Here is a 24,991-nt window from a genome sequence, read left to right as displayed (position 1 = left end):
GTACATATATAAGTGGATTGCCCCTCAGTAAAAAAATGTTAAGACAATAGTATCCTGTGAACTAAGAACCTCATAAATTCTGAAGATCAACCATAATGAATGAGTAGATATGTTGTCACTTTACATGATGTAAATGTTAGGAATCCTGATCAGCAGAATTGTATAGGAGGGCCCCACTTTACAATGTTTCACTTTACAGCATTTCGCTAATGCAGCAGTTTTCAACTATATTTATTTATTTATTTATTCAGACTTCCTACAATAAATATATTCACTACTCACTAGAAGCTAAGGATGAAAATATTTTAACCCTTTCAGGGTCCGTCCTGTAGATCTACGGCTTTACGTTCAGGGTCCAAACCGTAGATCTACGCCAAAATTCTAGCGGTGTCAAATTTAGCGCAAGAAGGCTGGTAGGCCTACATCTGAGAGAATGGGTCTGGGTAGTCAGTGTGCACACCATAGAAAAAATCTGGACGCCCGCATGGCATTGTGGGAATGCCAGCAAAGTAGCTTTGTTCATTGTGCCTGGCGGCAAGGAAGCTCTCACTCCCCACTCACTCTCTGGGTGAATTCTGACTCTCCTCTTCACAACTTACAGTTCTAAGACTGATGGAAGTGGAGATGAAGACGAATTCTATGGTTTTGAACCATATGGTACCATTGTGCCATATGGTACAATGGTACCATATGGTGTAATGGTGCCATGTCATACAATGGTATATGGTACAATGGTATCATATGGTACAATGATACCATACGGTACAATGTACCATATAGTACATTGTACTATATGATACATTATACCATATGGTACAGGGTACAGGGACCCTAATGGAAATAAGTCTGTCTGACTTTTTTGGGTTATCCTAGGTTCTCCAAACATATGCTGCTAAGTATGATATTCTATGTAACTTTATTTGTGTATAACTAAATAAACTTACTTATGATGTCACATGCACTTGAGTAAGTTTATTCAGGTGTACAGAAATACAATTACATAGATTATCATACATAGCAGCATACGTATAAAATCCAAGGATAACCCAAAAAAGTCAGGGTGACTTATTTCCATAGTTATCCCTGTATCTGTACCATATGGTGTCCTGTACTGTATGGTACTCTGTACCATATGGTACCCTGTGCCATATGGTACCCTGTGCCATATGGTACCCTGCACCATATGGTACCCTGCATCATATGTTATCCTGCATCATATGTTATCCTGTACTGCATGGTACCCTATACCATATAGTACAATGTACCATATGGTACCCTGTAACATATGATACTGTGTACCATATGGTAAATAGGTGTTGGTGGCATGAGACACCAGCCAAGACTGAGTGAGTGGTGACACAAGCTAGCTACTGACTCTCCAGTTTCCGAGACGAAGTGCTTTGTCATCCACCTCAAGGAACACGTCAAGTTCCTGTACACTTGTAAATATATAATAGAACATTACTAATATATAACATTTTTGCATATTTTTGTTGTAAACTATTGTAAACAAAATAATGAAAATATTAGTGTGTTTATTGTGTTGAATACAACAGTACCATATGGTACAAAGAACCATATGGTATCATTGTACTGTATGGTACAATGTACCATATGGTACCATTGCATCATATGGTACCATTGCACCATATGGTACCATTGTATCATATGGTACCATTGTACCAAATGGTGCCATTGTACCATATGGTACCATTGTATCATATGGTACCATTGTATCATGTGCCATTGCACCATATTGTACCATATGGTACCATTGTATCATATGGTGTCATTGTACCATATGGTACCATTGCACCCTATAGCACCATTGTACCATATGGTACTAAATGGTACCATTGTATTCAACACAATAACCGCACTAATATTTTCATTTTGTTTACAATAAACTTGTAAACAAGTTTTGTAAGCAATATAATGATAAGCAAATTAGTGCAGTTATTGTGTTGAATACAATGAGTGTACACTTACACAATATACATTATACTGGTCTCACAGGCCACAAATGTTATTAGAAAAAGAAAAAATTAGAAAAGAAAAGAAAAAATATAAAAAACGTAAAATAAAAAAATGGGATTTTGCGGAAGTCATGATGTTGCCACCACCCGGTCATTTTGGGTCAACTTCCCGCCGCTGTATCTCGGTAAGTACTGATCAGAAATTTTTTTTTTCTCTTATTACCTTCACAAAAATATACTCTTTAATTCTGTAAGAAAAAATATTTTTTTTTTTTTTAAATTTCTTGGACACTGGAGCACCACTTCAGATTTTGGCCTTGGACCCTGAAGGGGTTAAAGTACGTAATGTGTGTACTGCATATGCGTTAAGGACTAGCTCTAATGTTCACTTAACCCTTTCAGGGTCACCAAGCCCTCTCAGAGACTTGTTCTCAGGGTCGCCAAAATTTAAAAAAAAAAAAAAAATTTTTATGAAAAGATAGAGTTTTTTTTTTTAAATCTTATAGGCTAAACAAAAAATTTTTACTGTCAATACTTACCGAGATATGGAGGCATGAAGTTGACAGAAAATGCCCGGTATATGGTAACATTGCCGACTGCCGGTCACCCGGTATTACTACTTTATTTATTTTTTTAGGTACTATTTTCTATTATTTTTTAATATTTTTTTTCCAAGTAACTTTTATGGCTGGTGAGACCAATATGATCACTATTTTGTAAGTTATTTCTTTTTCTATACTACACAATAACTGCATAAACACTGTTTTGTCACTGTTTTGTTTACAGAAAATATTTACACAAACAAACGCTATGAAATGTTGTTTATTACTATTTTTCTATATTTTATATACACATATACAGTCACGGGGAATGTTTCTAGAAGTTCTGCAGCCTGTGGAAGTCTTTGAAACATGGTGTCATGCACAGTGGTGTTTTACACTCCTCATACATAAAACAAGTGTCTCTAAGGTGTTGTGGGCGTTTTTTTTTGTATGTGCACAGACGTAACACCTCTTCTGAGCCTTTTTCTTGAAATCAATAGCAGGCAGTTTTACTAAGAAGTGATCACCATGCTTCAGACGAGAAGGCAGTTGTTGATAATTTAGTGGGTGGTCTATTGCAGGTGTTGTTCCTTGATACTTGAATACTATTTGTCTGATGGCAGACAAACAAAATTCACCATATGGTAGTTTGTTTCTGGTCCTCATCTTATACATATTATAAGCATTGAGCATGGAAATGTCCAGAAGATGGAAAAAGAGTTTGATGTACCACTTATAACTCTTGCGAACACAATCAGCAAACCCAATCTGTATGTCACATTTGTCCACTGAGCGCATATTGAGGGTGTAATCAATCACAGCTGCAGGTTTTAGAATGGGTTCATTGCTGTCTCTATGCTGCCTGCCAGTGTTTGTCATTTTGTTAGGGTGAACTGGAGTTTACCTGGAGTTTACCTGGAGAGAGTTCTGGGGGTCAACGCCCCCACGGCCCGGTCTGTGACCAGGCCTCCTGGTGGATCAGAGCCTGATCAACCAGGCTGTTACTGCTGGCTGCACGCAAACCAACATACGAGCCACAGCCCGGCTGGTCAGGTACCGACTTTAGGTGCTTGTCCAGTGCCACCTTGAAGACTGCAAGGGGTCTGTTGGTAATCCCCCTTATGTATGCTGGGAGGCAGTTGAACAGTCTTGGGCCCCTGACACTTATTGTATGGTCTCTTAACGTGCTAGTGACACCCCTGCTTTTCATTGGGGGGATGTTGCATCGTCTGCCAAGTCTTTTGCTTTCATAGTGAGTGATTTTCGTGTGCAAGTTCGGTACTAGTCCCTCTAGGATTTTCCAGGTGTATATAATCATGTATCTCTCCCGCCTGCGTTCCAGGGAATACAGGTTCAGGAACCTCAAGCGCTCCCAGTAATTGAGGTGTTTTATCTCCATTATGCGCGCCGTGAAGGTTCTCTACATTTTCTAGGTCAGCAATTTCACCTGCCTTGAAAGGTGCTGTTAGTGTGCAGCAATATTCCAGCCTAGATAGAACAAGTGACCTGAAGAGTGTCGTCATGGGCTTGGCATCCCTAGTTTTGAAGGTTCTCATTATCCATACTGTCATTTTTCTAGCAGATGTGATTGATACAATGTTATGATCCTTGAAGGTGAGATCCTCCGACATGATCACTCCCAGGTCTTTGAAGTTGGTGTTATGCTCTATTTTGTGGCCGGAACTTGTTTTGTACTCTGATGAAGGTTTAATTTCCTCGTGTTTACCATATCTGAGTAATTGAAATTTCTCATCATTGAACTTCAATATTGTTTTCTGCAGCCCACTGATAGATTTGAGTGATGTCCGCCTGGAGCCTTGCAGTGTCTGCAATGGAAGACACTGTCATGCAGATTTGGGTGTCATCTGCAAAAGAAGACACCGTGCTGTGGCTGACATCCTTGTCTATGTCAGATATGAGGATGAGGAACAAGATGGGAGCGAGTACTGTGCCTTGTGGAACAGAGCTTTTCACCGTAGCTGCCTCGGACTTTACTCTGTTGACTACTACTCTCTGTGTTCTGTTAGTGAGGAAATTATAGATCCATCGACTGACTTTTCCTGTTATTCCTTTAGCACGCATTTTGTGTGCTATTACGCCACGGTCACACTTGTCGAAGGCTTTTGCAAAGTCTGTATATATTACATCTGCATTTTTTTTGTCTTCTAGTGCATCTAGGGCTTTGTCGTAGTGATCCAATAGTTGAGACAGATAGGAGCGACCTGTTCTAAACCCATGTTGCCCTGGGTTGTGTAATTGATGGGTTTCTAGATGGGTGGCGATCTTGCTTCTTAGGACCCTTTCAAAGATTTTTATGATATGGGATGTTAGTGCTATCGGTCTGTAGTTCTTTGCTATTGCTTTACTGCCCCCTTTGTGGAGTGGGGCTATGCCTGTTGTTTTTAGTAACTGTGGGACGACCCCCGTGTCTATGCTCCCTCTCCATAGGATGGTAAAAGCTTGTGATAGGGGCTTCTTGCAGTTCTTGATGAACACGGAGTTCCATGAGTCTGGCCCTGGGGCAGAGTGCATGGGCATGTCATTTATCGCCTGTTCGAAGTCATTTGGCAACAGTGTGACATCTCGATCGTCATGCCACCGAAATGCCATGATGTCATTGGCAGCAAACGCCTGCCCCACACCTCTATGAGTGCCAGCATCAAACCTGGGCATATGTTTACGATTTGCACGCACTATGCCACACACATCTGTCACGTTCACTCGCAAAAAATCACTTAGTGAGGGGCTTGTGTACCAGTTATCAGTATATAATATATGCCCCTTACCAAGGTATGGTTCTATCATTGTTCTAACCACATCACCAGAGATGCCCAATAACTTCCTGGTATTTTGCAATGTATAACTTCCAGTGTATACAATAATATCCAATACCAGACCACTGTAACAATCACAAAGCACAAACAACTTTATACCAAAGCATTTCCTCTTGCTTGGTATGTACTTCTTGAAAGAGAGTCTTCCTTTGAACAGAATCAAAGACTCGCCAATTACAAGCTTCCTGAAGGGATAAAAATACATATTGAATTTCTCTTTCAGATACACAAACACATTCCTAATCTTATATAACCTGTCGTTTCTGTCAGGCCTGGTTTTGTTTGAGAAGTGAAGCATACGTAACAGTAGCACAAATCGATTCACTCCTATTATGTCACTGAAACCTGGGGTTGCAATCAGGTAGTCTGTTGATCAGTATGATTTCACACTGTGCTTATACACATGTGGCATAAGCATTATTGTGGCAAAGAAAAGATACATCTCAGCCACAGTTGTCTCCTTCCACTGGTGTAGACGTGATTTTGGTGAAAGTATTGTGTTTGCCATGGTGTACTCGTAGTATCTGTTGCTTTCCTTGACAATAATTTCCATCGGGGGTTCGTCAAAGAATAACTCAAAACATTCCAACTTGAAACAAAAGAACTAACTAAACGATACACCTCAATAATTACTAATCTAATACAGAAGTCCAAACAAATATATTATGTAAACAGATTTAATGAAATAAAAGGTGATATGAAAAAGACCTGGAAAATTCTCTATGAAATTTTGGGCTCTAGAAGACTGTCGCGAAACAGAGAGATTAATTTAGCAAAACCAGAAGAACCATATATACAGCCTACAGACACTGCCAACAAGTTTAATATCTTCTTTTCTACTATAGGATCAAAACTAGTAAGCAAAATCCCAAAGTACAGTGGACCCCCACTTTACGATCAGCTCCCAATACGACCAATTATGTAAGTGTATTTATGAAAGTGCGTTTGTACGTGTATGTTTGGGGGTCTGAAATGAACTAATCTAATTCACAATATTCCTTATGGGACCAAATTCGTTCAGTACTGGCACCTGGACATACTTCTGGAATGAAATAATATCGTAAACCAGGGGTCCACTGTAATTACTCAGCCACAAGACTACCTTACTGATAATTGCCCACATACTCTATACATAGCACTAACAAATCTTACTGAAGCCTCACTAATAATTAAATCATTAAAAAACAAGGCAGGAAACTTTAATAACTTGCCACCAATCATGTATAAAAAAGCAGCTCATGTGTTGTCCCCCATTATTGCAACACTATTTAACAAATCTGCTGAATCTTCAACATTCCCATCCATGTTGTTAGGTAAGACACATATGCAACAGTTAGACAACTTTATTCCGAAACGTTTCGCCTACACAGTAGGCTTCTTCAGTCGAATACAGAAAGTAGGCAGGAACAGTAGAGATGTGAAGACGATGTAATCAGTCCATCACCCTACTGTTCCTGCCTACTTTCTGTATTCGACTGAAGAAGCCTACTGTGTAGGCGAAACGTTTCGGAATAAAGTTGTCTAACTGTTGCATGTGTGTCTTACCTAACAACCTGTCGGTATTGTATACCATTTTGATGTTCATTCCCATCCATACTCAAGCAGCAAGGGTCACCCCAATCCTCAAAGGAGGCGATCCTATAGAACTAAATGACTACAGACCAATGCTTAACTTGCCTTTACTCTCTAAAATCTTTGAAAAAATAATGCATAAACAAATCTACCCCTACCTCCTATCCCATAACATACTGAACCCCTGCCAGTTTGGGTGTAGGCTGAATAAAAAACGAATGATGCAATTATTCAGATGCTCAAAAATACTATATACAGCACCTAAAAAATGAATATCCTCTGGGGCTCTTCATAGACCTATGGAAAGCATCTGATACAGTAGACCACAACATCTTGCACCTAAAACTACATCATTACGAGGTCAGTAGACACCTTCTCAATTACCTAAAATCTTATCTTAGTGGTAGACACCAGTATGTATACACAAAGGGTGTGACCTCCAATACTCAGCCTGTAGTTGTTGGAGTGCCACAGGGAAGTGTCCTAGGTCCTCTACTCTTTCTTATTTACATCAATGACCTCCCAAATGCATCACGACTCCTTAAACCAGTTCTATTCGCAGATGACACTACTTACATCTTCTCCCACCCAAACCCAGCTATACTTAGTAACACTGTAAACAGCAACCTACATAAAATATCAAACTGGATGGCTACCAACAAACTTACTCTCAATATAGACAAAACCTACTTCATGCTTTTTGGAAACAGAGCATTAAATATCCAGCTAAACATATCAATAAATGGTTCACCCATTACAAGACACACTGAGGGCAAATTTCTAGGTCTCCACCTTGACTGTGATCTTAAATTTCAGACCCACATCCAGCAAATAACAAAGAAAGTTTCCAAAACAGTAGGTATCCTTTCCAAGATATGATACTATGTACCCCAAAGGGCACTCCTTACTTTACATCACTCTCTACTATACCCTTACCTCACTTATAGTATTTGTGCTTGGGGATCTACCATGGCCAATCACCTTAAACCTTTAATAACCCAACAAAAAGTGGCAGTGTGGATGATCACAAAATCCTGCGTCAGACAACACACCCCACCACTCTTCAAAAGCTTGAATTTACTAAATATACAAAATATACACACTTATTATTGTGCCTACTACATATACAGAACATTAACCCTTTCGGGATTTTGGCCATACCAGTACGGCTTACGCCCCAGGGTTTTTGACGTACTAGTACACATAAATTCTAGCCCCCTCAAATCTACCAAGAGAAAGCTGGTAGGCCTACATATGAAAGAATGGGTCTATGTGGTCAGTGTGCGCAGTATAAAAAAATCCTGCAGCACACAGTGCGTAATGAGAAAAAAAAAACTTTGACCGTATTTTTGGTTTAAAACAGCGACTTTGCACTGTAATTTTGTATGGTATTTATTGTTGTATTCTAGTTTTCCTGGTCTCATTGTATAGAATGGAAGACATATTACAGAAATTGAGATGATTTTGACTGGTTTTACAATGAAAAGTACCTTGAAATTGAGCTCAAAGTAGCAGAAATGTTCGATTTTTACCAAAGTTGAAAAGTAAACAAACCATGCTAAGCGTCCAATACACATCAACTGGTGAGTCTAATATTCTTTCACAAGTGCGCCGATATTATTTATACCATTTCTACACTAATGCAGTAGTCTGCATTACAGTAAATCTTATTATTTTTGTGAGAATGAAAAATCAAAGTGGAAAGCAAAAGAAATGTAAGAGGGGCCTGGGGATGTGACTAATGAACAGAGGAAATGTTATTTTAGTGCCAGGAATGTCTTTCTTGTTTATTCTGGACCCTATTTGGAAATTGGCATCTTTTGAAATTTGTGTGAAATTGGCAAAATTGCTAAATTCTGACCACTTTATTGGATAGCTGAAATCGGTAAATGGGTGGTTTCTTGTACTCATTCGATAGAAAAAACGGAGTTCTAGCAAAATAGTTATGATTTTTGTCGACTAGTACACTGGAATTGGCCGAAAATAGGGCTCAAAGTGGGCAAAATCGCCGATGCGTAAACATCGTCGAGACCGCTAACTTCGCGAGTGCATAATTCCGTAAGTTTTCCATCAAATTTCATACTTTTAGTGTCATTACGATCGGGAAAAGATTTTCTATCTTTTCATAAGAAAAAATAATTTTTTTTTTTTTAATTTTGGCGACCCTGAGAACAAGTCTCTGAGAGGGTCTGGTGACCCTCAAAAGGTTAAACTCCAATATCAACCCTCCACTCAAACTTCTCCTAGACAGCTTCAACAGAACACACATGCATAACACGATGCACAAAACGCTTTTTGACATCTCTCATTTCCATCTCACACTATGCAAAAAATGCAATGCACATAAAGGGCCCAAAGATCTGGAACTCTTTGCCTGAAACAGCAAGAGGTCCCCTGCTCACAAATCAGTTTAGGACTATACTCAAAAATCACATCTCTCAATAACAACCATACCCATACTATACTAAACTCTAACCAAATTTAAAGAAACTCTCCCAAATACACCTACCATCCGACCTACGACCTGCTCGACATACGTCCACCCGACTTACGACCATGCATCTGGCAGCTGGGCTGGGCCGGCTGATGCACACCACTGTACAATATTTGACAATACTCGCGGCGGCAATGCGTCATGCAGGCAGCATCTGTTTGAGTAACCCTGTCCTATAAGCAGCATCATACTGTATTAACTGTACTAACTGGACAGTAAATTTCACCATGGCCCCTAAGATGAAGTCTGTGGCAAGAAAGGCTCTTACTCTCGAACTCTCTATTTGTTTTCACTGTTGCACATAAACCTGTCTGTATCTGTCTGCCTATATATCTGTGTATCTCTGTGTGCCTGTCTGTCTACCTGTGTCTGTCTGTCTACCTGTGTCTGTCTGTCTTTCTGTCTGCTTGTCTGTCTCAGAGCCACTCATTAAGAGTGTAATTGGTCTTGAAGATGCCATGTTAATAATGATAATAACACAATAATAATCACTGAGGTGCATTAAATATGTATAAAATGTTGATATAGACATTTTGCTTAATCCATTTATGATTTCTTTTTCAAAATTATACAGTAAACATGCTACATAACATTTAAACATATAAATTAACAAATATGAGATGTTTTTCTGGTCGGCTTGACAGAGTGAACAGGAATCATTCGTGTCCGGGCTGGTAACAACAACAACAATGTTTGTTTACATAACTCGCCAACCTTCTACACACACATTCGTTTATTCATTTAATCTTGTTTACTCACCTTTCACTCTACATTAAGACTACAGATATTTTAAGGTAAGTAATGAGTGGACACGATTATTATATTATAGTTTAATAATAATAATATTATTAATATTAGTACATATGTATTACTGTAATAATAATAATAATAATTATTATTAATATTATTAATTTAGGGCACTGGAGCACAGATCCACTGTATAGCACTTTGTCTGGATTATTTGGGTTATCCTAGGTAATTTATACTATGTATGATAACTTTACTTACATGTACCTGTGAAAGAGAGAGAGAGAGAGAGAGAGATACAGAGAGAGATACAGAGAGAGAGCTACAGAGAGAGAGAGAGAGAGAGAGAGAGAGAGAGAGATACAGAGAGAGAGAGAGAGAGAAAGAGCCACATTCAGTCAGCCAATTACCCACCCGGCCTCCCACCCACCCACCCGGCCTCCCAAGCCTGGCCAGCCAGCCACCTACGTATTGCACATGTTCCAGAGTTGTTTCTCTTTACTTAGGGTATAGGTTATACGTGTACTACATTCTGGCAGGATGACACTACCAGTGGTATTCTCCCATTCCACTGTGTCGACAATACATAAAGATAACAGTAACATATGATACTGTATGCGATGTAAAATTTACAATACAGTTCACTACCATGTATACATTATATACAGTAAATAAATAATTAAAATATAACAATAGAAGTAAATTATGGTAAAAAAAATGAAATAATGATTGTACATTACATTACAGTGCTATGTAGGTAGTTTATATAGGAAAAGTTTGACATTATGCCCTACCCAGTATGTCGGCAATTTTCAAAGGTTCGACTTGTGTCCATTTTGACTTACAACCGGTTGGTCGGAACCAAGCTTGGTCGTAAGTCGGATAGTAGGTGTATTTTATTATCCCTTAACTATTAAGCCATTATTACAAACTTAAAAATGTATGCTTGTATCATTAATTGTACTACCTCATATTAATAATAGAGTAAAATACTGAATATTTGTAATCTACTGCTCTTCACCTGTCTAGACTTAGGTAGTCTTAAAGTACAGTGGACCACCGCCTTACGATATTAATCTGTTCCTGAGAGCTCATCGTAAGCCGAAATTATCGTAAGGCGAATTAATTTTCCCCATAAGAAATAATGGAAATCAAATTAATCCATGCAAGATGCCCCAAAGTATGAAAAAAAAAAAATTAAAATATGAAATATTAATTTTAATAAACACAAACTCAAGACGACATGCACAATTACTACTCTACTAAGAATAGAATACAGTGGACCCCCGCATACCGTTGGCATCACATAACGTTAAATCCGCATACCGCTACATTTTATCGCCAAGATTTTGCCTCGCATACCGCTAAAAAACCCGCTCAACGCTGTTCGTCCGAGACGCGTTTAATGTGCGCCCTTAGCCAGCCTCACATGTTCCGCCGGTGGCATAGTTTACCAGCCAGCCTCCGCGGTAACATCCAAGCATACAATCGGAACATTTCGTATTATTACAGTGTTTCTGGTGATTTTATCTGCAAAATAAGTGACCATGGGCCCCAAGAAAGCTTCTAGTGCCAACCCTACAGCAATAAGGGTGAGAATTACTATAGAGATGAAGAAAGAGATCATTGATAATTATGAAAGTGGAGTGCGTGTCTCCGAGCTGGCCAGGTTGTATAGTAAACCCCAATCAACCATCGCTACTATTGTGGGCAACAAAAAGGCAATCAAGGAAGCTGTTCTTGCCAAAGGTTTAACTGTGTTTTCGAAACAGAGATCGCAAGTGATGGAAGATGTTGAGAGACTACAGACCAATAGCACTAACATCCCATATCATAAAAATCTTTGAAAGGGTCCTAAGAAGCAAGATCACCACCCATCTAGAAACCCATCAGTTACACAACCCAGGGCAACATGGGTTTAGAACAGGTCGCTCCTGTCTGTCTCAACTATTGGATCACTACGACAAGGTCCTAAATGCACTAGAAGACAAAAAGAATGCAGATGTAATATATACAGACTTTGCAAAAGCCTTCGACAAGTGTGACCATGGCGTAATAGCGCACAAAATGCGTGCTAAAGGAATAACAGGAAAAGTCGGTCGATGGATCTATAATTTCCTCACTAACAGAACACAGAGAGTAGTCGTCAACAGAGTAAAGTCCGAGGCAGCTACGGTGAAAAGCTCTGTTCCACAAGGCACAGTACTCGCTCCCATCTTGTTCATTATCCTCATATCCGACATAGACAAGGATGTCAGCCACAGCACTGTGTCTTCCTTTGCAGATGACACCCGAATCTGCATGACAGTGTCTTCCATTGCAGACACTGCAAAGCTCCAGGCGGACATCAACCAAATCTTTCAGTGGGCTGCAGAAAACAATATGAAGTTCAACGATGAGAAATTTCAATTACTCAGATATGGTAAACATGAGGAAATTAAATCTTCATCAGAGTACAAAACAAATTCTGGCCACAAAATAGAGCGAAACACCAACGTCAAAGACCTGGGAGTGATCATGTCGGAGGATCTCACCTTCAAGGACCATAACATTGTATCAATCGCATCTGCTAGAAAAATGACAGGATGGATAATGAGAACCTTCAAAACTAGAGAGGCCAAGCCCATGATGACACTCTTCAGGTCACTTGTTCTATCTAGGCTGGAATATTGCTGCACACTAACAGCACCTTTCAAGGCAGGTGAAATTGCCGACCTAGAAAATGTACAGAGAACTTTCACGGCGCGCATAACGGAGATAAAACACCTCAATTATTGGGAGCGCTTGAGGTTCCTAAACCTGTATTCCCTGGAACGCAGGAGGGAGAGATACATGATTATATACACCTGGAAAATCCTAGAGGGACTAGTACCGAACTTGCACACGAAAATCACTCACTACGAAAGCAAAAGACTTGGCAGACGATGCACCATCCCCCCAATGAAAAGCAGGGGTGTCACTAGCACGTTAAGAGACCATACAATAAGTGTCAGGGGCCTGAGACTGTTCAACTGCCTCCCAGCACACATAAGGGGGATTACCAACAGACCCCTGGCAGTCTTCAAGCTGGCACTGGACAAGCACCTAAAGTCAGTTCCGGATCAGCCGGGCTGTGGCTCGTACGTTGGTTTGCGTGCAGCCAGCAGCAACAGCCTGGTTGATCAGGCTCTGATCCACCAGGAGGCCTGGTCACAGACCGGGCCGCGGGGGCGTTGACCCCCGGAACTCTCTCCAGGTAAACTCCAGGTGAGCGTGTTTGATAGGAGTGAATGGAGACAAATGGTTTTTAATACTTGACGTGCTGTTGGAGTGTGAGCAAAGTAACATTTATGAAGGGATTCAGGGAAACCGGCAGGCCGGACTTGAGTCCTGGAGATGGGAAGTACAGTGCCTGCACTCTGAAGGAGGGGTGTTAATGTTGCAGTTTAAAAACTGTAGTGTAAAGCACCCTTCTGGCAAGACAGTGATGGAGTGAATGATGGTGAAAGTTTTTCTTTTTCGGGCCACCCTGCCTTGGTGGGAATCGGCCGGTGTGATAATAAATAAATAAATAAATATATATATATATATATATGAATATATATATATATATATATATATGAATATATATATATGTATATATATGAATATATATACATATATATATATATATATATATATATATATATATATATATATATATATATATATATATATATATATATATATATATATATATATATATATATATATATATATATATATATATATATATATATATATATATATATATATATATATATATATATATATATATATATATATATATATATATATTATATATATATATATACATATATATATACATATATATATATATATATATATATATATATATATATATATATATATATATATATATATATATATATATATATGTATATAATATTATTATTTTATTATTATCGAAGTGTAAAATAATGACTGAGTTCCACCTAGTTGCCCAAGAACTTCATCCTTCAGAACTTGAACCTCACCCCTTAGAAATAAGGCCCTCACCCTTGGGAATTCTAACCTCTCTCTTGAGAACTAGAACCTCATCCTTGAAAACTAGAACCTCGTCCTAGAGAACTAGAACCTCACTCTTCAGAAATAAGACCTAACCCTTGAAAACTAGCACCTCACCCTTTAGAAATAAGACCTCACCCTTGAGAACTAGAACCTCACCCCTCAGAAATAAGACCCTCACCCTTGAAAACTAGAACCTCATCCTTTGTAACTGGAACCTCATCCTAGAGAACAAACTTTATATCTGAGAAATAGAACCTCATCCTTGAGAAGAACCTCACTGTTGAGAACTAGTACCTAATTCTTTCTATATAAACTGGAAAGTCATCAATGAAAAGAATTTCATCCATGTGAACTAGATGCACATTGTAACTGGAACCTCATCTTTGAAAACTAGAACCTCATCCTCGAAAACCAGAACCTCATCCTTGATAACTATAACTTCTTTGAAAACTAGAACCTCATCCCTGAGAGCTAGAACCTCACCCTTGAAAACTAGAGCCTCACCCATGAGAACTAGAACCTCATTCTTGATAGCTAGAACAACTCATTCTTGAGAACTAGAGCCTCATAATTGAGAACTAGAATTTCATCCTTGAGAACTTCATCCTTAAGAACTAGAACCTCATAACTGATAACTAGAACCTCTTTGAAAACTAGAACCTTATCCTTGATAAATGGAACCTCATCCTTGAGAACTAGTGCCCCATTCTTGAGAACTATTATTACTTCAGGACACATGAGAACTTATGTACTTTAATCCAGAAAATAAGGATCATCATAATCATGAGGAAGTATTAAATCCGATCCAAGGAACAAGAGGGCAGCTCAAATTCCTTGGGTCAAACCCCTTCACTAGCATATATTATTATTATTATAATCAAAAAGAAGCGTTAAGTCACACTAGCATATAGGCCTCCCCCCCTCCCATTCCTTAAATAACCAAACACTAATAATAATAATAATAATAAAAATAATAATAATAATATCTTTATTTCTACAAGTATATGTACAAGGTAGTTTAATTTAATATGTTTATTATGCACCCCAGACCCATGGTGTGGGTGGTAGTCAAAAGATTACAGAGGTATATAATGGGTTCAGGGACTAGACCACAAAGTTATGATGGTTGAACAAGGTACAAAGGTGATAAGATATACAGTCCTAGCTGACATCAATGATATAGTGCTATACAGAAAGCCGCTTGTTATGCAGAGTATCTCGGGCAAATTAGGTTAGTTTTGTCCCAGGATGCGACCCACACCAGTCGACTAACACCCAGGTACCCATTTTACTGATGGATGAACAAGGACAACAGGTGTAAAAATACACGCCTAATGTTTCTACCTATGCCGGGAATCGAACCCAGACCCTCGCGAGAACTTCAGCCTCAAGGCCCCAGGGCACCGTCGTCTGTCAGTATATCTTGTGATAATTTAGCAAGCAGCCATATATATATTATATATATATTATATATATATTATATATATATATATATATATATATATATATATATATATATATATATATATATATATATATATATATATATATATATATATAATAGAAACATTCTATTAGACATATCCATTGATTTTTAATAAAATAATTGTCTTTAAAAACAAGAATGTCGGCTGAGGTCCACCTGAAAGTCGAGCACAAGAGTGAAGGTGTTAGTCAGTCAGTCAGCAACAACCATCTTGATCAACAGTCATCTCACGGCTCTCTCAGTAATGTTACCTTAACTATAAATATCACTGTAAAGTCATTACCTTTAATAAACAAAACAAAATTGAGGAACCAGCAGCATCACTGAGAGCAGCCACCACCCTCGTCTTGACCTGCCAGCTACACTATCTTCACACTCTCATTTCATTCATTATTATTTGAAATTAATACATTTTACATTTTATAAACATCAATATATATATTAATATATATACCCTCTTCAGGTATATATATATATATATATATATATATATATATATATATATATGTCGTGCCGAATAGGCAGAACTTGCGATCTTGGCTTAAATAGCAACGCTCATCTTGCCATATAGGACATGCGAAAATTTGTCTATGCAATAATTTCGCCAAAATCATTCTGAACCTAACGAAAAAAATATATTTCATTGTATTTGTTTAGTATTAAATTATTGTAAACAAATCTAAAATATATTTAGTTGGGTTAGGCTAAAATAAATTGCTCTTGTTATAATAAGGTTAGGTAAGTTTTCTAAGATTCTTTTGGTGCAAAATTAAAATTTTTTACATTAACATTAATGAAAAAAATATATCTTTAAACGTATAAGAGAAAATTTCGGAAAGGACTTAATTTTAAATGAGTTCTTGCAAATTGACCAGTTTTACATATTCGGTACGACATATATATATATATATATATATATATATGTCGTGCCGAATAGGCAGAACTTGCGATCTTGGCTTAAATAGCAACACTCATCTTGCCATATAGGACAAGCGAAAATTTGTGTATGCCATAATTTCGCCAAAATCATTCTGAATCTAACGAAAAAAATATATTTCACTGTCCTTTTTTAGTATTAAATTATTGTAAACAAATCTAAAATATATTTAGTTGGGTTAGGCTAAAATAAATTGTTCTTGTTATAATAAGGTTAGGTAAGTTTTCTCAGTTCCTTTTGGTGCAAAAATAAAATTTTTTACATTGACATTAATCAAAAAAATATATCTTTAAACTTATAAGAGAAAATTTTAGAAAGGACTTAATTGTAAATGAGTTCTTGCTAATTGACCAGTTTTACATATTCGGCACGACATATATATATATATATATATATATATATATATATATATATATATATATATATATATATATATATATATATATATATATATATATATATATATATATATATATATATATATATATATATTTATATATATATTTATATATATATATATATATATATATATATATATATATATTTATATATATATAGGTAGTAGGTTGGTAGACAGCAACCGCCCAGGGAGGTACTACCGTCCTGCCAAGTGAGTGTAAAACGAAAGCCTGTAATTGTTTTACATGATGGTAGGATTGCTGGTGTCCTTTTTTCTGTCTCATGAACATGCAAGATTTCAGGTACGTCTTGCTACTTCTACTTTCACTTAGGTCACACTACACATACATGTACAAGCACATATATACACACCCCTCTGGGTTTTCTTCTATTTTCTTTCTAGTTCTTATTCTTGTTTATTTCCTCTTATCTCCATGGGGAAGTGGAACAGAATTCTTCCTCAGTAAGCCATGCGTGTTGTAAGAGGCGACTAAAATGCCGGGAGCAAGGGGCTAGTAACCTCTTCTCCTGTATATATTACTAAATGTAAAAGGAGAAACTTTCGTTTTTCCTTTTGGGCCACCCCGCCTCGGTGGGATACGGCCGGTGTGTTGAAAGAAAGAATATATATATATATATATATATATATATATATATATATATATATATATATATATATATATATATATATATATATATATATTAGAGAGAGAGAGAGAGACAGACAGACAGACAGACAGATTATTATTATAATCAAAAAAGCGCTAAGCCACAAGGAGTATACAGTGGACAGAAAGACAGAGATGTATATGTCTATATACACATACATACCTGGAGAGAGTTCCGGGGATCAACGCCCCCGCGGCCCGGTCTGTGACCAGGCCTCCTGGTGGATCAGAGCCTGATCAACCAGGCTGTTGCTGCTGGCTGCACGCAAACCAACGTACGAGCCACAGCCCGGGTGGTCAGGAACCGACTTTAGGTGCTTGTCCAGTGCCAGCTTGAAGACTGCCAGGGATCTTATCTGTATTTTTTTGTACCTCTGTATGTGTGCTCAAATTATAAATAAATAAATAAATCTGTTGGTAATCCCCCTTATGTATGCTTGGAGGCAGTTGAACAGTCTCGGGCCCCTGACACTTATTGTATGGTCTCTTAACGTGCTAGTGACAACCCTGCTTTTCATTTACCTGGAGTTTACCTGGAGAGAGTTTCGGGGGTCAACGCCCCCGCGGCCCGGTCTGTGACCAGGCCTCCTGGTGGATCAGCGCCTGATCAACCAGGCTGTTGCTGCTGGCTGCACGCAAACCAACGTACGAGCCACAGCCCGGCTGATCAGGAACTGACTTTAGGTGCTTGTCCAGTGCCAGCTTGAAGACTGCCAGGGGTCTGTTGGTAATCCCCCTTATGTGTGCTGGGAGGCAGTTGAACAGTCTCGGGCCCCTGACACTTATTGTATGGTCTCTTAACGTGCTAGTGACACCCCTGCTTTTCATTGGGGGGATGGTGCATCGTCTGCCAAGTCTTTTGCTTTCGTAGTGAGTGATTTTCGTGTGCAAGTTCGGTACTAGTCCCTCTAGGATTTTCCAGGTGTATATAATCATGTATCTCTCCCTCCTGCGTTCCAGGGAATACAGGTTTAGAAACCTCAAGCGCTCCCAGTAATTGAGGTGTTTTATCTCCGTTATGCGCGCCGTGAAAGTTCTCTGTACATTTTCTAGGTCGGCAATTTCACTGGGGGGATGTTGCATCGTTTGCCAAGTCTTTTGCTTTCATAGTGAGTGATTTTCGTGTGCAAGTTCGGTACTAGTCCCTCTAGGATTTTCCAGGTGTATATAATCATGTATCTCTCCCGCCTGCGTTCCAGGGAATACAGGTTCAGGAACCTCAAGCGCTCCAAGTAATTGAGGTGTTTTATCTCCGTTATGCGCGCCGTGAAGGTTCTCTGTACATTTTCTAGGTCAGCAATTTCACCTGCCTTGAAAGGTGCTGTTAGTGTGCAGCAATATTCCAGCCTAGATAGAACAAGTGACCTGAAGAGTGTCATCATGGGCTTGGCCTTCCTAGTTTTGAAGGTTCTCATTATCCATCCTGTCATTTTTCTAGCAGATGCGATTGATACAATGTTATGGTCCTTGAAGGTGAGATCCTCCTACATGATCACTCCCAGGTCTTTGACGTTGGTGTTTCGCTCTATTTTGTGGCCAGAATTTGTTTTGTACTCTGATGAAGATTTAATATGAAGGAAGTGATAAGTAAGTTTATTCAGATACAGGTACGCATAAATAGTTACATAAATTATCATACATAGCCTCAGACTCAAAAGTGTCCATGTTTGCAGACGAGGTGATGCAAATGCTGATAATTTAAGTGACTGAGGATCAGGAAGGACTACAAAGAGATCAGGACAGGCTGCAGGGGCTCCAACAACTTGTTCCTATAGTTTAGCCTCACCAAGTGCAAAGTCATGAAGATTGTGGAAGGTTAAAGAAGACCGCAGATAGAGTACAGGCTAGAATAACAGAGCTGCTACAAGAAGCCAATATATCTGTAATTCGTAAGGGGACACTGGTCAGAGAAATAGCAAACATCGAGCGAGAGCTAAAGGAATCTTACAGGAGTCTAAGAAACGCGAGAAGAACTAAAAGCCATAAATGAAATTGAAAGAAACCCAAAGTATTACTTTTCTTATGCCAAATCAAAGTCTGGAGTTTACCTGGAGAGAGTTCCGGGGGTCAACGCCCCCGCGGCCCGGTCTGTGACCAGGCCTCCTGGTGGATCAGAGCCTAATCAACCAGGCTGTTGCTGCTGGCTGCACGCAAACCAACGTACGAGCCACAGCCCGGCTGGTCAGGAACCGACTTTAGGTGCTTGTCCAGTGCCAGCTTGAAGACTGCCAGGGGTCTGTTGGTTATCCCCTTTATGTATGCTGGGAGGCAGTTGAACAGTCTCGGGCCCCTGACACTTATTGTATGGTCTCTTAACGTGCTTGTGACATCCCTGCTTTTCATTGGGGGGATGTTGCATCGTCTGCCAAGTCTTTTGCTTTCGTAGTGAGTGATTTTGGTGTGCAAGTTCGGTACTAGTCCCTCTAGGATTTTCCAGGTGTATATAATCATGTATCTCTCCCGCCTGCGTTCCAGGGAATACAGGTTTAGGAACCTCAAGCGCTCCCAGTAATTGAGGTGTTTTATCTCCGTTATGCGTGCCGTGATGGTTCTCTGTACATTTTCTAGGTCAGCAATTTCACCTGCCTTGAATGGTGCTGTTAGTGTGCAGCAATATTCCAGCCTAGATAGAACAAGTGACCTGAAGAGTGTCATCATGGGCTTGGCCTCCCTAGTTTTGAAGGTTCTCATTATCCATCCTGTCATTTTTCTAGCAGATGCGATTGATACAATGTTATGGTCCTTGAAGGTGAGATCCTCCGACATGATCACTCCCAGGTCTTTGACGTTGGTGTTTCGCTCTATTTTGTGGCCAAAATTTGTTTTGTACTCTGATGAACATTTAATTTCCTCATGTGTACCATATCTGAGTAATTGAAATTTCTCATCGTTGAACTTCATATTGTTTTCTGCAGCCCACTGAAAGATTTGGTTGATGTCCGCCTGGGGCCTTGCAGTGTCTGCAGTGGAAGACACTGTCATGCAGATTCGGGTGTTGTCTGCAAAGGAAGACACGGTGCTGTGGCTGACATCCTTGTCTATATCAGATATGAGGATGAGGAACAATATAGGAGCGAGTACTGTGCCTTGTGGAACAGAGCTTTTCACCGTAGCTGCCTCGGACTTTACTCTGTTGACTACTACTCTCTGTGTTCTGTTAGTGAGGAAATTATAGATCCATCGACCGACTTTTCCTGTTATTCCTTTAGCACGCATTTTGTGCGCTATTATGCCATGGTCACACTTGTCGAAGGCTTTTGCAAAGTCTGTATATATTACATCTGCATTCTTTTTGTCTTCTAGTGCATCCAGGACCTTGTCGTAGTGATCCAATAGTTGAGACAGACAGGAGCGACCTGTTCTAAACCCATGTTGCCCTGGGTTGTGTAACTGATGGGTTTCTAGATGGGTGGTGATCTTGCTTCTTACGACCCTTTCAAAGATTTTTATGATATGGGATGTTAGTGCTATCAGTCTGTAGTTCTTTGCTGTTGCTTTACTGCCCCCTTTGTGGAGTGGGGCTATGTCTGTTGCTTTTAGTAACTGTGGGACGACCCCCGTGTCCATGCTCCCTCTCCATAGGATGGTAAAGGCTCGTGATAGGGGCTTCTTGCAGTTCTTGATGAACATGGAGTTCCATGAGTCTGGCCCTGGGGCAGAGTGCATGGGCATGTCATTTATCGCCTGTTCGAAGTCATTTGGCGTCAGGATAACATCGGATAGGCTTGTGTTAACCAAATTCTGTGGCTCTCTCATAAAAAATTAATTTTGATCTTCTACTCTCAGTCTGGTTAGTGGCTTGCTAAAAACTGAGTCATACTGAGACTTGAGTAGCTCACTCATTTCCTTGCTGTCATCTGTGTAGGATCCATCTTGTTTAAGTAGGGGCCCAATACTGGACGTTGTTCTCGATTTTGATTTGGCATAGGAGAAGAAATACTTTGGGTTTCTTTCGATTTCATTTATGGCTTTTCGTTCTTCCCGCGATTCCTGACTCCTATAAGATTCCTTTAGCTTAAGTTCGATGCTTGCTATTTCTCTGACCAGTGTCTCCCTACGCATTTCAGATATATTGACCTCTTTTAGCTGCTCTGTTATTCTTTTCCGTCGCCTGTAAAGGGAGCGCCTGTCTCTTTCTATTTTACATCTACTCCTCCTTTTTCTTAGAGGAATAAGCCTTGTGCATACATCGAGTGCCACCAAGTTAATCTGTTCTAGGCATAAGTTGGGGTCTGTGTTGCTTAGTATATCTTCCCAGCTTATATCTGTTAGGACTTGGTTTACTTGGTCCCACTTTATGTTTTTGTTATTGAAGTTGAATTTGGTGAATGCTCCCTCGTGACTAGTCTCATTATGTCGGTCTGGGGCTCCGCACATACATGTCTGAACCTCAATTTTGTTGTGATCTGAGTATATTGTTTTTGATATGGTGACATTTCTTATCAGATCATCATTGTTAGTGAAGATGAGGTCTAGTGTATTCTCCAGTCTAGTAGGCTCTATTATTTGCTGGTTTAAATTGAATTTTGTGCAGAGATTTAAAAGCTCGTGTGAGTGTGAGTTTTCATCAGAGCTGCCTCCTGGTGTTATTACTTGTAGTGATACTGGTCCTGTGGGGAGCAGCAGCAGGATAATGCTGCACCACCTCTTGGGGCCCTTAACACTTCTAGCACACGTATGACAGATGAATGTTCACTGTGTACAAGCCAATCACCACAAGCTTACTATGTTTATAAATGAACCTCTGGCATGTCCCGCTCAAAATGTCAGCACTGTAATGCTCGTCAAATTGTTCTCAAGCCACTACAGGAAACACTGGTATGCCAGCAGCACTGCAGAACGTATACAGACATGCTGGGCCCTAGGACAGCTATTACTGCAGGCTGCCTTAGCTTGTTCTGGCTAGCTTTTAGTGCTGCCCTCAAGCTTGCTTGACTGTGCTCACCAAGCCCGCGCCAACCACCCGGACACCTGCTTGCAGCAGGCAGGCAGGCAGGCACACAGGAGACACTCGCAAGATGAGCGGAGTGCGGCACAGAGGACACGGGCACTCAAGCACCCATGTGGTCTGGCAAAAAACCGCCTCTAGACCACAAGCAAATAGAGGCGAACGGCTGAGTTCCAAATCGAGGAAGGAGAAGGGACAAGGAAAGGATATTCACCTCGCTAGACACAGGCAATATGGGTGTAGTGGCCTGCAGGTCGCAGTGCAATTTTCAAGGTCATTTACTGGGACCACAGTCGTCTCGAGAGTTACCAACCCTGTACTACTTGTTAACTCCAAACCCGCAGCACTTAACACATCTAGCACACGTGTCTTGGAATGACAGACAAATTTTCACTACATAAGAACTAGTTCTCACAACACCGAAGGTACGGCCGGAACACTGTAGAACGTTCACAAAGGCATTCTGGGATTCAGAACAGATGTAGCCTTGGCCTTCACTGGCTGGCTTGGAGCGCTGTTTGGCCTGGATCAGCTAAACTCGCCCTTATCCCATATGTAGATAATGGCGACGAGTTAAGGGATACCGGTGAATAGGAAAGTCGAGGAAGGGACATTCACCTCACTAGACACACGCAGTATGGGTGTAAGTGGCATGCGGGTCTTATAGTGCCATTTTCAAGGTCACCCAGCAGGCCAGACATTCCTCACTCATTTTAAGCCTACGTAGGTACTGATGGTAGCACAATGTCCTAAGTCAGCGTAATCCACTCATGCAAATAGTTACAACAAATCTGCAGCACTTGCAGAACTCAGAGAGTCGAGTACCAGCGGGGCAGCAAAATACACCTCTACACTGCACGTCGTTGATAGAGGCGAACGGCTGAGTTTAAAGGAGGAGAGTTGGGGATACAGGAGAACAGCAGAGGTAACTGAGCACGCACATTCGCCTTTCTTCACATAGTCAATATGGGCGAAAGTCTCAGGCAGGTGATGCAGTGCCTCGCTCAAGGTCACAGGCTGAGGCAGACTTCTCAAGAGTTACCACACACTGCAATACTCGTAGAGATTGTTACTCACTCCAACTTGCAGAACTTCTAGCACACGTGTCTTGGAGTGAAAGATGAATTTTCAGTGTGTGGACACCTGGGTTACCAACTCACGTAGGACTGCACACTCGTCGTTATTCCTCAGGTTGGTAAAGCGATGAGTTGTGAGCATTTTGAGAGGCACGAGTAGCAGTGGACTAGCAAAATTCGCCTCTACACTGTATGTTGATAGAGGCGAAAGGCTGAGGTCAAATGAAAGGCAGAGGGGAAGCAGAGGCCTGTGAGGGCCTTTGCAAAAAGGAAAACTATTTCCAGTGTTTGACTAGGTATATCCTTAGTCACAGCTCGCACATAAGAGTTCTCACAACACTGAAGCTGTCTTCCAACAGTAGGAGTTTTAATGATGACTTATCAGTCGGGAGAAATGGGTAGGCCTGTGAATTAGTAGGTCCAGATCCCCAGCACACGTCTACTCCCCTCAACCACTCAGCCGAGACTGTTCCAATGCTGTGTAAAGCAGATCTAGCATTTTTATGATTGCATCATTAGTGCTTTTATTTTTCCTGAATCCAAATTGGCAAGGGTTGAGTATGTTTTGAGCCGTTATAAATGAATACAGTCTCCTGTGCACGAGTTTCTCAAAGATTTTGGATAGCAATGGTAAGTTAGATATTGGCCTATAGTTGTTTAAGTCTGTAGGGTCACCACCTTTATGTATTGGTGTAACCCTTGCCATCTTGAGTAGTTTCGGGAAGGTGCTAGTCTCTAGTGACTTGTTAAAAAGTAATGAAATAGCATGCGAAAGGACATGGGCCACTCGCTTGTACAGTAATGGTGGGACATGAGACAGATTCCCCGAGTTATTTTTAAGTGACTTTATAATCTCGGTGACTTCCGTGGGCTCAGTTGGTGCAAGATAGAAGGAATTAGGGAAATTCCCATCTAGGTAGTCCCCGGCATGGGCATTGGTATGTGGGATTTTACTGGCAAGATTAGATCCTATGGTTGAGAAGAAGTTGTTTATCTTGTTAGCTGTGTCAGTGGGATGTAGTGGTGTTTCATTAGGTTTAGTTAGGACAATATTCTTGGTTTTTCTCAGTTTGTGGGTCCCTAGAATCTGAGAGAGTGTTTTCCAGGTCTTTTTTATATCTCCTCTAGTGTCTGTGAATCTACTGGAGTAGTATAGTTGTTTGGCTTTCTTTATTATTTTGGTGAGAGCTGATGAATAGTGTTTAAGAATATCACACTTACAGAGGTACAAAAAAAAAATACAGATAAGAGCAGCATGCCAA

At 39.9% G+C, this 24,991-nt stretch overlaps 1 protein-coding gene across 4 annotated transcripts in view; it reads right to left on the bottom strand.

Moving 5' to 3' along the window:
- Positions 1–16,088, bottom strand: part of LOC128689482 (nucleolar transcription factor 1-A) — a 193,463-nt gene extending 177,375 nt beyond the window's left edge. For all 4 annotated transcript variants that reach the window (XM_070086392.1, XM_070086388.1, XM_070086394.1 and 1 more), the window contains exon 1: positions 15,985–16,088. The gene's annotated coding sequence lies outside the window, so the exon portion shown is untranslated. The remainder of the gene's footprint in view (positions 1–15,984) is intronic.
- Between the last annotated feature and the right edge of the window lie 8,903 nt (positions 16,089–24,991).

The sequence above is a fragment of the Cherax quadricarinatus genome, chromosome 18 (genome assembly GCF_038502225.1).
Source record: "Cherax quadricarinatus isolate ZL_2023a chromosome 18, ASM3850222v1, whole genome shotgun sequence".
In the NCBI taxonomy this organism is placed as follows: Eukaryota; Metazoa; Arthropoda; class Malacostraca; order Decapoda; family Parastacidae; genus Cherax; species Cherax quadricarinatus.
The sequence above is the reverse complement of the archived record's forward strand: the minus strand, read 5'-3'. Positions and strand labels throughout refer to the sequence as shown.